The 16051-nt window shown below is 39.2% G+C and overlaps 1 non-coding gene across 1 annotated transcript; it reads right to left on the bottom strand.

Annotated features, from left to right (window-relative positions):
* Nucleotides 1–12929: 12929 nt before the first annotated feature.
* On the bottom strand, nt 12930–13035 carry LOC124241427 (U6 spliceosomal RNA). Its single transcript, XR_006889206.1, has one exon. It is a non-coding gene; the product is annotated as a U6 spliceosomal RNA (small nuclear RNA).
* Nucleotides 13036–16051: the final 3016 nt, after the last annotated feature.

The raw sequence follows: 16051 nt of genomic DNA, 5'->3' as shown, positions 1-16051 counted from the left end.
GTATCTTAAAGATAATCCCTAAACAGAAAATAATTTCAGGAAATCTAAATGCTTTCACCTATTTGACCAAACAAGAGAAAAAAGGAAAACACTATGCTAGTCTATAGTAGGATCTAACCAGAAGAGGGGAGGCCCTTATTATTCCTTTAGGCTCACCAACGGCTGACCCCAACCACTAGCAGCAAGAAAGACTTATAGGAGTCTATTGATTACACCTGCTGTGCTGGAATCTTGCCACCAAGTGCCAGAGGAATGAGAGTAGGAAGAATGAGCTGTCTTTAACTCAACCATGTAGGAGTGGTGTACAGCGTTATGACTTTAGCAGCCCGGGCAACTCAATATTGAAGGTTCTACCCCACATCATTTTAAACATTATAAAACACAGCCACATATCATCATAAATAAAATTTATAACATTTTAAGGGTTGAGTGGAATTGCATTCGGCTACATAGTATTGTTGTATTTTATATATCTATTTAAATATTTATTAATTTTGATTCTATAGGTTTTTAAGTTATTTTCAACTGCCTTTTTTCTAATTGCAAGGACTTGTGTAGGCTCAGGCCTGATGATGCAATTTTTTGTTAGTTTCTTTTGTTTTGTTTTTCTAAGTGGCAGACTTTAGCAATCCTCCAATGAGGTATTTTAACGTTATACGAGGAGAGAGATTTCACAGATAAAAGGACTCTGAGCAACTTACAGGTACACTTGTCAGTCTCAGTAAATGGCTCAGATTCTGTGTGTATTAAATTGCTTTGAAAGAATTGACTAGCATTTGGAGTTGAGTTCAACACACAGTGAGTGTCCTCTCTGTCTGAACACTATGCTTGAGACTAGAAATGCAGCAGTGAACTCAAAGACATGGATTTTTGAACATGAAGTTTTCAATCTAGCCACCCAGATATGCAGAAATATATGATCCACTACTTAATTGCATCCACTGTTCCTCCTTAAGTGACTTCTGTTTCTGCAGAGTCTTACTCACCTGATGAGATCACATTTATTAACCAACAAATGGTGGAAGTGGCGTTTAACATGTGCAGAGCATGAAGCTTTGGTTCTTCTTAGGAACATTGTGAAAAATTGTGTCCATCATTTCAGAGAGTCCATATAATGAAGCTGTGAAGTGCATCACAAGACTAGGGCTTGAGTGGGAAGTTAGGCAAGTTTTACCTGACCATCTTAAACCTCCCTTTGTTCATCTGCAAAGTAGGTGTAATAATAATGTCTACTTCATGGGATTGTCATGAAGATCAACTAACATCATGTAAATGAAGGGCTTGGCACACTGGCATACGTACTCAGTATGGAGTTGCTGTTGTTGTTGTTGGTATTTCTACAGATGAAGTTGATTCACCTAGTTCCAAGACAGGGAAAATGAGAAAAACAATTGAAAGGCATTTGAAACTATCCAACTGAATGAAGCTCTTATAGAATTATCATCTAAGCTCACAGCTCTCTCCTTCAGAGACTCCATGGCAATTCAAGAAGAAGAATAATGTTATTAATCTCAACCTTTCAAAAGTCAAGCAGTGATAATTCCACTTTCTGAATCTCTTTTAAGAAAATAAATCAAAATATCTACGCACGCAACTATTCATTACAGCGTTATTTGAAATGCTGAGGAGTTGCAAGCAGCCCAAATGCCCAACAATAAGACATGTTTAGGCAAATTATGCCATGTGCATTAGCAAGATAATATAATATTGATACTTTGAAAACTCTAAACTGTAATGTGGGAGTATTTCTGAAATAGTATCGGGAAAATCAGTATACAAAATTGCGAATACAACTATTTAAAAATACAAGTGAGAAATGATTTAGAAGAGTCCACATCAAAATGATACCAGATGTGTTAGAGCAGTAGTGAACTGGTAATTTTATTTTTCCTCCTTTTCTGCCATTTCATAATGTCTCTCTGGTACTTCTACACTTAAGGTCATAAAATTGATACTTAAAAGATAGCACCTGCACATCATGCTCCTGACATTAAATCTTGGCAACCTATAAGAGAGCTAAGGAATCTTCTGAATATTTGAGAGGCTAAGGAGGATGGTAGTTATCTCTGACATCACCAAATCCATCATTATTGCTATGTCCTTCTTAGCATCTATGGAAGATAAGACCAACGTAGCACCCAGACTTGTCTCTGTGGATTATACTGATGCCAGTGGGTTGAGTGGGCTGGAAACAATCAGGTTAACTACACAATGTATTCAGTCTCCAATAAGATTCTCATGCACAGTGAATCCTTGTTAGCAGAAGGGCAACTGACTTGTCAGGACTCTGAAGATTAATTTTATTCTGGTCTACATTTAATTAATTATTAATTGGCTGATAACACTCATGCCAAATTTGTCAAATGGAATTCTCCCCCAAAAAGAGAAAAGGAGAGATCTCTGAACAGGCCTTTTTTATAGTCTACTGAGGACTTGTTCCTCCTTTGAATTAACTGGGGTGGCAGGAGAGGGTGAGGGATGCAAGCCCAGAGCTCTCCGGAGCTGGAGGTGCAGAGCTGAGCAGATTTGGAAACCAAACGCTCTTGTTAATTCCCAAAGTGATTTTAAGAGCAGAATCCTGGAAGGACTGCCAAATAAAATTAATCCCTTAAAATGACAATGCAAATTTTTAAATCACAATGGAGAGCTTTAAGTTTAAAGAGAATGTTTCAATATTGCGAATATCTTAATTGAAGCCAACCAGGTCACCTATCAACAGATGCTTCCAGTATTTCTTCCAGTTATACGTTCAGATCAGGAATTGTATATATGTGTATGTGTGTGTGTGTTTGTGTGTGTGTGTGTGTTTGTGTGTGAGACAGAGAGAGAGAGACACACAGAGAGAGGAAGGAAGGGGGATAGAGAAAGAAGAAAAAGAGAAGGAAGATTTGGAAAATTCATAGTTAATATCACCCTAAAAAAATAAAGGACGTTCTTATCTATCTTTGTGCGTGTGTGTGTTTATGTGATATGTAACCTTACAACGTTTTATCAAAAGATTAATTCTAAATACCACTAGTTTGCAATAAACAATGCAGACAACAGAAAGCAGTAATGACTAATTCCTATGCTTGGTCGATGAAGGCAACAGGGAAATCCAAACACGAAAACTGTTCTTCAGCTATAACATAATTAAGACTAGATTACTACACGTTTTCTGTCCTTTGCAGATTCAAAAACCTTAAAAGTAAAAATAAATCTTAAAAGGCAGTAGGGCATTACAGACAATACGAGTTCTCAGTGCTTTTGAAAAGTTGCCTATTGAGTCAGTCAGCAAATATCTATTGTTACTACACGCCAGGCACTCAGGTGAGTCCACAAACTTCTGACTCTACAGATAGGACCCCTAACCACCTAGAGCTTTCAGTCTGGTGGGAGTCAGATACCTTATATACATTTAAAAGATTGCAGGAGCCGGCCCAGTGGCATAGAGGTTAAGTTTGCACGCTCCGTTTCAACAGCCTGTGGTATGTGCGTTCAGATCCCAGGTGAGGACCTACACACCACTCATCAGGCCATGCTGTGGTGGCATACCACATACAAAATAGAGGAAAACTAGCACAGATGTTAGCTCAGCAACAATCTTCCTCAAGCAAAAAGAGGAAGCTTGGTAACAGATGTTAGTTCAAGGCCAATCTTCCTCACCCCCCAAAAAAAGAAAAATTACAAACTGATGGTACTGGTTGGAGGAACACACAGAAATATAAAATATGTAACAGGTGGATTTGTCCTTACCTGGGGCATCAGAGAAGGCTTCTCTGAGTAAGTTTGACCTGAGATATGAAGGACTGGTAGAAATTTACCAGGTAAAGAAAGAGAGGAAGATCATGGGAACAGCATAGGCACAGGCTCTGAGCCTGGATGGAACTCAACCTTAAAGGATGCTCAACCAAGGTACATGACATAGTAATAACTGAGTTTGGGATAACAAAAGAGGTTACTAAGAAAAAAAATAAAACTTAGTTTCTCCTTTCCCATCCTGACGTAAAGAAAGAGAGGCCAGGATTATTTATCCAAAGGCTACAGAGTCATTTTATCTCCACCTCCTTGCCCTTTTGCTTCTCCCCACCCCACCATCAGGTCCATGATGTGGTATTAGACTAAGAGAAGGGATGGGATTGAGGTTGAGGTTGGGAGATGAGGGGTTGACACTATAGCAGAGCCCCAGGTCTCAATTTTTCAGTGCAGGATGCCTGTGGAAGGTGGACAATATGAATCATGACCAGGAGAACCACAGCGAGAGTTCCTGTGGGTGTGGCCAAGCATTGAGGCAATGGAAGTCGGGCAGGCAGTGAAGATTGCCCATGGCACCTTGAGGATGGTCTTCACAACCTTATGCCCAGCACTGTGCTAAAAGCTTTACTGGGATTACCTCATTTGAAACTGACAACCACTAGTAAGTTAAAGACAATTGCTATAGTAAGTAAAGACTATTTTACACATGAGGAAAGAGTATGAGGCTTTAAGAGAGAAGTAGTTTGCTCAACACCACATGGCTTGTAAATTCAGTATTTGAGCTCAGATACTATGACTCCAGTCCCTCTGATCTAAATACACTGTACTGTCTGAGACTGAATTTCCCAAGGCCCAAGGTAGCTGGGTCCTGGAGCTTGGACCTCCCAAAACTGGAGATTCAATTTCTTTACAGAAACAAAAGTGTTCTTACATTCTAGTGTTGTGGAGAAGAATCTACACCAGCTTCATTGAAAGAGCTCATTCTGGAAAAGGAATAGGAGAGGAGAAAGGGTAAGTGTAGGAAATTCAGCTGTGAAATCATTAAATGTCATAAAAATCAGTTATGACATCGCCAGAGGGATACGGTCAGATTTTAGAGATATTTAGGAAGTAAAATCATGGAACCTGGTGATGGGTTGTTACAAGAGGGTCAGGGAAAAGTAAGCCTCAGAGATGACGTCCATCTTTCTTGCCTACTCCACTCCAAACCTCCTTTTATATTAGTATATATGCTCTGGAACTCAAAGGAGGTATCTGGCAGAAGATACAAATTTGGAAGCCAGTCGCACAGCGATGAATTCCAATTCATATTTTAAAATGGTCCTTCCCAACTATAAAAATGTATTAGAGCAATTTTTGTAAAAATTTCATTGCCAAAACCTTCTGGTGAAAGAAACAAAATAACAGGTCATATAGTTCTAAATCTAATGTTAAGGGAAGAATATGGAGATACCTTTTCTCACCCTAGAGTTATCTCTGTATTTTTCAGTGCCAAGAATGAAAGTGGAACTGGATGACTCATCACCAAAGTGGGCCAATTGTCTGCAAACTGGTGGGAAAATATCAGTACGGTTATGCACCCGGGGATTGTCGGCTTCAAAAACAATTTTAACTGTATGAGTCTTCTATCATTTTCTTAAAAGCCAAATGACATGTCTTCTGATGTGTCTTTTAAGATAGGATACTTCCTGTGGTTGATAGGACTAAATTATTTACTATACTATTAATGCCCTCCCAAAATAACTTACTCCAGCAATCAATGCTATCCTTACCAATACCGAGAACAGACTGTCACCTACCTGATATGATATCAGGAAGCTAAGAAGATTCTCTGCCCTATTACTTCTATTTCAAATGATCTCCCCCACTGTCGCCTTCATTTTACCGAAGAATATTTAGAAAGAAGTTTGTTACTCACCGTCATTGCATTCTCATTCTCATGCATCAGCTTTTCTAAATGCATTTCACCTAACCCAAGCACTGTGTGAGTTTCTAAAGGATGAGTGGGAGTTTTTGTGATAATAAGTAAGAATAAATAAATAAGACTGAGAGAAAAGTCAAGGAAATATATCCCTATATCATAATCATCTGCCACATTTCAAAATCAGAAATCTGGGTAGAGAATACTTTGATTAAATTCTTGCAGATCAAGCTGTTATGTTTGTATAACATGGCTAATTAACAGGCTCAGTCCATACCCCGGCACAAACCGTTCAGAGATACCGATTTTACTTGAGTACTACACAGACAAATTCACTATTCAAAAAACACTTTTAAAAAAACCCACTGTCTCAGTCAATTCAGGCTGCTATGACAAAGTACATGGACTGGGTGGCCTATAAACAACAGGAATTTATTTCACAGTTCTGGAGGCTGGACGTGCAAGATCACAGTGCCAGTATAGTCAGGTTTTGGCAAGTGACCTCTTCCCTTTTACAGAGGGCCATCTTCTTGCTGTGTCCTCACATGGTGAAAAGAGCAAGCTAGTTCTCTGGACTCTTCTTCCAAGGACACTGATCTCATTCATGAGGGCTCCACCCTCATGACCTAATTACCTCCCAAAGGCCACACCTCTAAATCACATTACGGATTAGATTTCAACATATGAATTCGGGGTAAGCACACACAGACTTTCAGTCCACCACATCCACATTGTAGTGCATTTCCGGGTTGGCAGATGCCCATCACTCATGATCCAGGTCTCCACTCACATACGGAGCATACACTGCTAGCCAGTTACTGTACTCTTCCCCTCGGATACTGGATATAGCCTAAAAATCCTGAGTACAGCATCGTAGACAGCTACCATTTATTAATCCAATTTGGAATGTGTGATGAAAATCACTTGCCATCCCTGGAAATGTGGAAAAGCGCTGAAGACGCTTGTTCTAAATTACACACTGCCACTGACCGGAGGGGTATTTTTTGACAAGTTACATAACCTTTCTGAGCACACAGGTCCTTCCTGCCTCACAAGGTTGTTGTGAGGAACAAATTAAACAATGTTTGCAAAATGTTTTGAAAACACTTTAAAGTCTTGCATAACGTTATTTCTTGTTATCACTTTGATCTAGAGCTCTACAGGAAATGGGAACACAATGAAGTCAAATTTAAATAATTCTAACAAATACTTTATTCAATGTTCTTGGGATACAATCGCTTTACTTTGCATATTCTAAGATTCGGTTCCACCCGAGATGGCAGAGGTCCTCAGAGCCAGCTGGGGTGTGAAGGGATGTGAACACTCCTTTCATACTGTTCCTTTCCCCTATTTGCATTTATGTGATTGACTATGTGTGCTCTAAGTAAACAAATCTTTTTGCAAGTGTGTTCCTTGATTGTTGTATGCGTGCTCACAAGGAAATGGTACTGAGTAAATAGGCATCTTAGCTTCTGCAAGGAGGATTCAGACAGGAAGGAATCAAGGAGAAAAATCTCTGCTTTGAAGAGATAAAGAAAACCTATAATCAGAGTTATCCAGGCAAAGGCATTACCTGTGGGAGGCCGCTCTACTTTGTTCTCACGTAGCACCTTTCATCCAGAAAGCTCGAATCACATACTATTTATTAAGCCCCTTCATGTACACGGACCTCATTGATCCTCTCGGCAGGGTTATAAAAGCACATTATGGACCCCACTATGTGAATATGAAAACTAAGCCACTGGGAAGCAAAGTGTCTCATCAAAATGCACAAAAGTAAACAAATGAAAAAAATTAAGAATATAAGGATAATTATGGGTGTGATTCACTTTCTTTAGTGGGAGCCCTGATTTTAGCTATTTATTGCCGTTGATACGCAAATACCTCCAGCGGCAGCCATGTATGCAACAGAGCCCGTCTGTGAGTAAGGGACACCTTTTATTAAAACAATCTGTTACCTAAAACCACCCTTCTTTCCTTTTCATCCAACTGAGAAGCGCAGAAAATGGCTGAGACTTTCCATCAGGGGGGGAAATCTACCAGCTCCTGCACAGAAATCTAAAAATTACATTTATTTATTTATTTAAATGTGAAGGTAAAACAAGGACAGACGTCCAGAAAAAAGACACTCTCGCCAGCTTTGCAAATAGCAATTCGCTCTTCTCGCGTAATATACTTAAAAACCCAGTGGGTGTATTAAATCAAAACGCAAACAAAGCAGGCGCTGCCGTGACTATATGTCTAACCTCTCCGAGTTCAGACCTCTGCTTCTGTTTCCCAAAACATTTCTGACACCTTCGATCAAATTGATAGAGTTATTCTTCTTGCACAAACAAGATCTGTAATGCTACGCCCACCTTTTCTTAAGCAAGAGACAAAAACATGTCTGCCTTCCCTGCGGAACCTGCTAGAAGAGGATAAATATAGCCCCCTTCAGTAATTCTTATCTCTCTCCGTCAAAGTTTAAAGGTCTCAGCGCGGCAAGCTGAGTGATAATAAACTTTTGAGAAGGAAAGGGAATTCAAAATTAGGGTTATTTCATCTCTACCCTGACTGTTGACTTGAAGAGAAATTCACATTTTCCCTCCATTTAGACTCCCATTGTGATCAATAACCCGAATGACGAATCCCTGAGCTAATTGTCTGCTCCTTGCACTTTAAAAACAGGGCATGCTAGAGTGTCTCATAAACATTTAATAAATCATTCTTTTTCTTCTTCCTACATACATGATTTATAAAGTAAACAACAAAAAGGCGCATTTATAAAACAGGCCACAAGTCCTGTTGATCCACACCAGGCAATTTTTCTTGTGATACCATTTCCAATTCTGCTGAAATGTGTTTTGGCAGGATTTATAAAGTTTTCGTAAATAATATATATGAAAAATAAAATTAAACATCAACAACAGCAAATAACTGAGGTGCTATTGTCACTGATTTCCTGGGTGGTACTTACAGGTCTCTTTTTTATATAAATGTACCACAAAAACAGACACAATGACATACAAAGAAACAGCTCATATCCCAGAGAGAGGTCTTCACCACACCAAGTATAACACCATAATTGCTAATCATACACACACATCCCCATGAAAAAACAAGTTTAAAAAAAAAATCAATGAATACATCATTGGAACAAAATCTACTCGTGGCAAAGCACTTTTCAAATTAAGCTAATGTCTTTTGACAATAAGACAGCATGGTTGGCTTTAAGAATGATGCTGCTAGAATTTAATAAAAGCCAGAGAGTTTATTTTGGATTAGAAGATTCACCTGAATGAGCAAAACTCACAATAAAACTGTAGCAAACAGCTCTCATGCTCAAATTTCAAATATTAATCTTATAGACAAAGCTGAAAGAAAGGCAGAAGTGGAAGGAAAAAAAAGGAAACCTTCCCAATCTATTTCTGGCAATCCCCGTGGGTGGCTTGATTTCTCCACCTAGATTTATCCACTCGTACTTGTTTCTACCTAGTTGTGACTCAGCACCCTATTCGCCCCATACCTTAGCACTGTGGAAGTTTAAGTTTTCGTGTTTTAAAATGTCAAACTCAGAATTATGTGCTTCAGCATGAGTACTTTACTGTATGCTGGCACAGCCTTTTGTCAGGAGACAGGTACACGGGTCAAGGTTGGAGATCAATAAAAAACAGGTTATTATCCGTCTGGAAGTAGCAAGGCTACTTAGAAATATTGAGTATACACAAGGTAAAGCCACCCATGGGCAAATGAAAGTTATATGATGGATAAACCAAGGTCTCCATAACCCCCTAGGATTACAAGAGTAATGTTTGCACATAGATAAATGTTAAACCATTTCCCCACTTTAGAGAAAAATGGAAAGCACAAGGCAAAATACTTGAACTTCTTTTAAAAAAAGAAACTTGAACATATATCAAGTCCTACAGTCCAATTTCAGTGTACAAAGCCAATCTCTGAAAGGAAAGCATTCAGGAGAGAGTGATCTCTTTGTGGATTACTCAAGGTCCTTGCTTTTTCTTTTACTGTCTCCATTAACCTTTTCAATACTTACTGCTTTTTACCCACTCTACACAGAGAATAAAGTCCACTTTTCTCAATTACAGTAAGATCTTGATAGAATATTACATTAATGAGGAGGTTGGAATGAAGATATGAAAATTAGACGTTAGAGTTGTACAGAAATTTATTTTATCTGAGGCATTATTTGCTAGTATATTTTTTTCCTTTAAAATTCTTTGCTTTCCAACTGCGTACCTACACCCCTATTATCAAACTTTTAACGCCTGCATCCCTTTCTCACTCTCAGCTGTGTAACTTCCTTTCTATTTCGTTGAGAAAATGGAGGCAGTCAAAAAGAACTTCCACCAGCGGTCGCTGCCACATCCACAAACATAAATATACCTGTACCTGCCCCTGTTCTCCCTTACTTCCTGTTTTTATATGAACGTCTGCCCACATCCTCTCCGTCTGCGTACTAGATACCACAACCTCTCTGTTAGTCAAGAATATTGTACCAGCAATTGTCTCTTTCCAGAATCATCCATTTTCCCCCTCTACTAGAGCTTTCCAGTTTATGTATAGTAAGAGATTCATTATAAGGAATTGGCCCACGTGATGGTGAAGGCTGAGAAGTCCCAAGACCTGCACTCGGCAAGCTTGAGTCGCAGGAGAGCCAATGGTGGAAGTTCCAGTCCAAGTCCAAGTCTGAAGGTGGAAGACTGATGTCACAGCTCAAAGATAGGCGGAAAGAGAATGAATTCTCCCTACTCAGCCTTCTTGTTCCATTCAGGCTTTCAGTGGATTGGAGGAGGCCCACCCACCTTGGGGAGAGCAACCTCCTTTACTCAAGTCTACAGATACAAATGTTAATCTCATCCAGAAACGCCTTCACAGACACACCTGGAATTCTGTTTAATCAAATATCTGGGCCCAGTCAAGTTGACACATAAAATTTATCATCACAATCTCCCAACTGAAAAAAAATGAAACAGACTCTCCCTTGACCACATCCTCTGCAACTACTTTTCCATTTCACCCTCTTTTTATAGCAAAATTTTTCAAAAGATTTGTGGATATCCACCTTCTCTAATCTTTCTCCTCCCATGCTCCTCTGAAGCTTATCCATTCAACAGGCCAATATAAGATACCAAACTCTCCCTCCACGCCCTTACTCTGCTTAAGTTATCTCCATAGAAATGATCACCATCTGATGTGTTTACTTGTTTTTTGCCACCCACACTAGAATTTAATATGATGGGGGATGCTCGATATTTTCAATGAATAAATATTGAAAGCACATGGAGGTGATCATGAATACAGTAGAGCATGTGGTTATTTTAGAGCACATGGTAGGTGCTCAATGTTTCAAATAAATGAATGAAAATAATACTTGTACGAGCACTCACTCATTACCTGTATTTTTACTCCTAAAATAAGCCAAATAAGAATACAGTGCTGCTATAGGTTCATAAACAACAAGTACTCTAGCTCCCTGATAGTGTCTGGAGTAGGCAGACCTTTGAACCAATTCCAATTCACCCGGAAATTCCAGGGGTCTTTTGGGTCAACAGAAAGAAGGAAATTTTTGCCTCCCTGAAACTGAAGCATAGGAGAAAATATACTAAGCTTGAGACAGAAGACCTGTGTGGGAAGCCTACCTTAGTCACTGCCTAGCTAAGGGGCTTCATTTAATTTATTTATTCTTTCTAAGCAGTGTTTCTCTTCTTTATGGGGGTTAATAGCTTGACAATTGTTTTAGCCATTTTCCAATTCTCTGGGAATTGGAAATCCCAATTTCCAATTGGGAGGGGAAAGCAATCACTTTCCCCTCCTTCCTCAATTTTCCAACTGTCTCCCCACACTGTCTGCAGCCAATGACTTCCCTTCAAACATTGTAGAAGAAATACATGCAAACAGAGGAACTACCTTATTCACAACGTGCAGAGGTTCACCCACCTTTTTCCCACCACTCTGCTCCCAAGACAAACTTGCACACAAGAGCTTTTGACCTCATTTCCTCTTGCCTTCTCAAGGGTTTTATTTCACTCATTTTCTCTCTACTCTATATCATCAATTCAGCACATTCTCTTCAATTATTTGCACCAGCATACTAGCATCTACTTATACCTCTCATCTTAAATAACAAAGCAAAAAGCAAAAAAAAAAAAAACAGCAACAATAATAGCGACAACAGTGACAATGAAAAACCTTTCATTGTATAAATATGTATCACAATTCTTTTCGTTATTCCCATATCAATGAATATTTGAGCGATCTTCAGATTTTGTTTTTTTGTTTGAGTATTTTTCTATTTTTTAAATCTGCTGTAAACATTTCAGACATGTCTTCTGATAAACATGGATAAGAGTCTTTCCAGATCAAATAGTATTGACATTCCTGGGGCCCAGATTGTACACATCTTCAATTTTACTAAATAACACCAAATTGTTTTCCTAAGTAATTGTACCAGCTTGCATTCCATGAAGAGTTTAAATTGCTCCATGTTCACCAAAAGTTATTGTCAAATTTTTTAATGTTTGCCAATCTGCTGAGCATCAAATGGTTACTTATGATTATAATTGGCATTTCTATAATTATTAAGGAGACTGAGTAACTTTTAGTAAGTTTATAGATGACTTACATTTTCTCTCTGTAAAATATGCCTGTTTAGTTTTTGGCCCTTTTTTCTGTGAAATTCTTGGTGTTTGTCTTATTGATCTTTTCGAGAGGTCCCTCTATATTCTGGATACAAATCGTTTGTTGGTGACATGTGTTATTGATGTATATCCCAGTTTGTGGTTTTTCTTTTTCTTTCCTCTATGATAACTTTTGATGCAAAAAGGTTAATTAAATCTACTCAAGTGGATTAATATTTTGCTTTATGGTACGTGTATTTGCATCATGCCCCATAGTAAGTGAGGCATGCTGGGTAGGAGCGTGGTTTCTAGAGTTGAGCTGCTGGGTTGAGCCTTGATCCACGTCTCACCAACTACACAACCTTGGGTACTTAGCCTTACATGCTTCACTTGCCTCATCTTTAAAGAGGGATAATCTTAGAGGACTCTTGTGAGGATTAAATGTGTTAAAATATTTAACTTATTGTAACTGTACTTAACATTTTAAGTACTTAATAAGTATTGGCTATTTTTATTGAAGAAATTCTTTCTTACTCTCAGGTCATAATATATTATCTTATATTTTCTTCTAAAAGATTTAAAGTTTGAGCTTCAGACTTAAATCTTTAACCCACATGCATTTTGTATTTCTATAGAGTGAGAGATATAGGCCCACAAAAAACATGTAGCACTTCACAAATTTGTATATTACCTTTGCTCAGGGGTAAGTGATCATCTTTGCACTGTTCCAATTTGAATATATATAGCACCAAAACAGGTGCTCTTGCAACATTTGATGCATTAACCTCCTATTTATTAACTCGTTTAGGCATCCACAACTTATCCTTAGACTCCCTCCCTCCTCATTGACCACTCCTTCTCAGTTCTCTGATTTGACCTCAAAATGTTAAATTGTGTCAAAACTGAATCCTGAGCCAGCCCTGATGGCCCAGTGGTTAAAGTTTGGTGCTCACTGCTTTGGCAGCCCGGGTTCACTTCCTGGTCATGGAACCAAACCATCCATCTGTCAGTTGCCATGCTGTGGCGGTGGCTCACATAGAAGAACTAGAACAACTTACAACTAGGATCAACAACCATGCACTGGGGCTTTGGGGAGGAAAAAAAAACCCTAGTGCCAGGAAACTGGGGCCAGATTACCTAGGTTCAAATTCTGACTGTTTCATTGACTAGGTATGTAACTGAGCAAGTTATTTAACCTCTCGGTGCCTCCATTCCCCATCATTAAAACTGACATTATAACATTTCTTATCTTTTAGGGTTGTTATGAGTATTAAATAAATGAATTAAGGCCTGTATATCACTTAGAAAAATACCTAGTATTTGGTAGGTGCTGAACAAATAGTACGTATTTTCTAGAGGATTTCAATTAATCCTGATTTTAAAGGTCAGTTAAGTGCTGATGATTTCATAATGTATGCATTTAGTCCTGAAATCTCCCTTAACTCAAGACTTACACAGCTAACTGCTCAATTGGCTGTTTAGTTTTTTAGATCTGTAACATATTTGTTAAACTTTGCATGACCCAAGCATAACTATCAGCCCAATCCAAGTCTTCCTCCTCAGAGAAAATGATAGCAACACTCATCCATTTGCTCAAGCCAAAACCCATCACCCTCCATTTATTTTGGTACTTTCCTCCCACATCCAGCCTGAGAAGTTCTACCTCAGAAAGGTATCCCAGATCTGACCATTACTCCCTAACTCCACTCTGGTAAACAACATCTTCTCTCACCTGGACCACCATCACAAGTGCTCAGCTGTTCTCCCTTACTCCATTCGTGGCTCTGTTAGGGTCTTCTCTCCATTTAGAAGTGAGAGTAACTCAATCCACTCAAATATAAATCCAATCACTAGCCCAGCTTGCTTAAAGTCATCCTATTGCTCCCCACAACAAACACAATTCAACTCCTTCCCATAGAGTAGCGGGCCATAGGTTATCTGCCCTCTGCTTACTTCTCCAAGTTCCTCTTCCTACACTCACTCTCAGTCACTATGCTCCAGCCACATGCCTTCTTTCTGGGTCTTAAACATGTAAACTCATTCTTATCTCAGGATATTTGCACTGTTGACTTGGAAGGACTTAACCTCAGGTCTTTGCATAGCTGCCTCCTTCTCATCCTTCGGGTCCCATCTCAAAAGGTCACCTCATCAGAGATGCCCTTCTTGACCATCCTAGTTAAAACTGCCCACCTCCAACTGAGCATCATTTCATTTTATTTTATTCATTGCACTTATCAGTATTTAAAACTTTTTATCTGTTTCTGCATTATGTCTGCCTCCTACTGGAAGTAAGCTCTTTGAGGGCAGCAGCATTATGTTATTTTCATACCCCCTAGAACAGTGCCTGACACACACACAATCAGTTCTCAATACCTAATTATTAACTGACTGCCAGATATTGTGCTACGGCCTTTATATGCAGCACTTCATTTCATTCCCCACAGGAGATTTAAAATTTCCCTTTTATAGATAATAAAACCTAGACATAAAGATAATAAGTGGCAAAAGTGGAATTCAAAATTATCTCTCTCTTGCCATTTTATCCCCTATTGCTTAGTACATTGTTGGATGTTGAATAAATATTTGTTTAAAGGAGAGATGTATAAAAACACCAAAGAAAAAAATTCAAAGGAATGTTAAAAAAAAAGAAAAAAGTCAGAGTGCCATTTTTAGTCTCCCACACCATCAAATGAACTTTAGAAGGTCAGAATTGGGTTTCAGAATTCACACTGCAATAGGATCTATAGGAAAAGTTGTTGTTGCTACTTCCTGCGAAGTGCCTCAGGATACAATGGTTGTGAAAAATGCTATAAAAATGTAAAGTTGTTCTTCACACCTTTACTTAGTGCTATTGTCTCTGTTTGTCAAGTTGCAGCCTACACAAGACCATAAAGCTTTACATGATTCACGTTTAAATCTGACTTGTCAGAGAAAAATAAAGGAGATTCTCAGAAAGAAAACCAAAATTCAGAGATCCCGTCTGCTGTGTCCTGTGCATTTGTATGTCAGAAATCTACATGGTGTCTGGTCCCTGTGGCAGGAAGTGACTTATCTCCGTCCAGGACCTGTCCCCAGTGGGAGCAGACACAGCCCAAGTAGGAGCTGCTGTGCAGTGAGATCCAGGAAAAGGAGGTCCCTCAAAGTGTGCATAGAGGACGTTGCTACCCTGAAGTTCAAGGATCCGGCCAGCTTGTAAGAGGCTCAGTTTCATTTTCATAATTTTTCACTGTTTTTTATGAAGTCACAAAAATCTTTAAAAGTATTATAAATTACAAAAAACATAGGAAATCACTTTCCTAAAGCCCTAGTTCTGTGGTCCTAAGCCTAGAAGGCTACTGAACCTTCTAGGAATTGGAACTGTGTCTATTGATTCTCTCACTGCCTTAGGTGCCATTGGTTCCCAAGCTGCAGGGTAACATATCCCTTAGGTCTGTGGCTGCAGATGGAGCCAGAAATAATGAAAGACAGACTAGAGTAAGAGAACCAAGAAGAGGCACAAGGGGGGAGTGGAAAAAGCACACAGGTGTTGGTGTCAGCAGGCTCTCTATACAAACTCTGCCCTTCATAGCACCATGGCTCCACCCAGATCCCCCCGGATTCCCCTACTGTTTCTGGGCATTCTTCCCAGCTTTGATGCTGGTTTTATCTCCAACACCCACACAGGTGACTCTTCTTCCTCAGGCTGCCCTCAGGCTGAGGCCCCTGGTCCCCAAGCACAGAGCCTCATCAGTGTTTGGGAGTTTATATCTGCCCATCCCCAAACCCTGGGACAGCCCTT

This window comes from Equus quagga, chromosome 6 (genome assembly GCF_021613505.1).
Source record: "Equus quagga isolate Etosha38 chromosome 6, UCLA_HA_Equagga_1.0, whole genome shotgun sequence".
Classification (NCBI taxonomy): Eukaryota; Metazoa; Chordata; class Mammalia; order Perissodactyla; family Equidae; genus Equus; species Equus quagga.
This window is presented reverse-complemented; position numbering and strand designations above follow the sequence as displayed.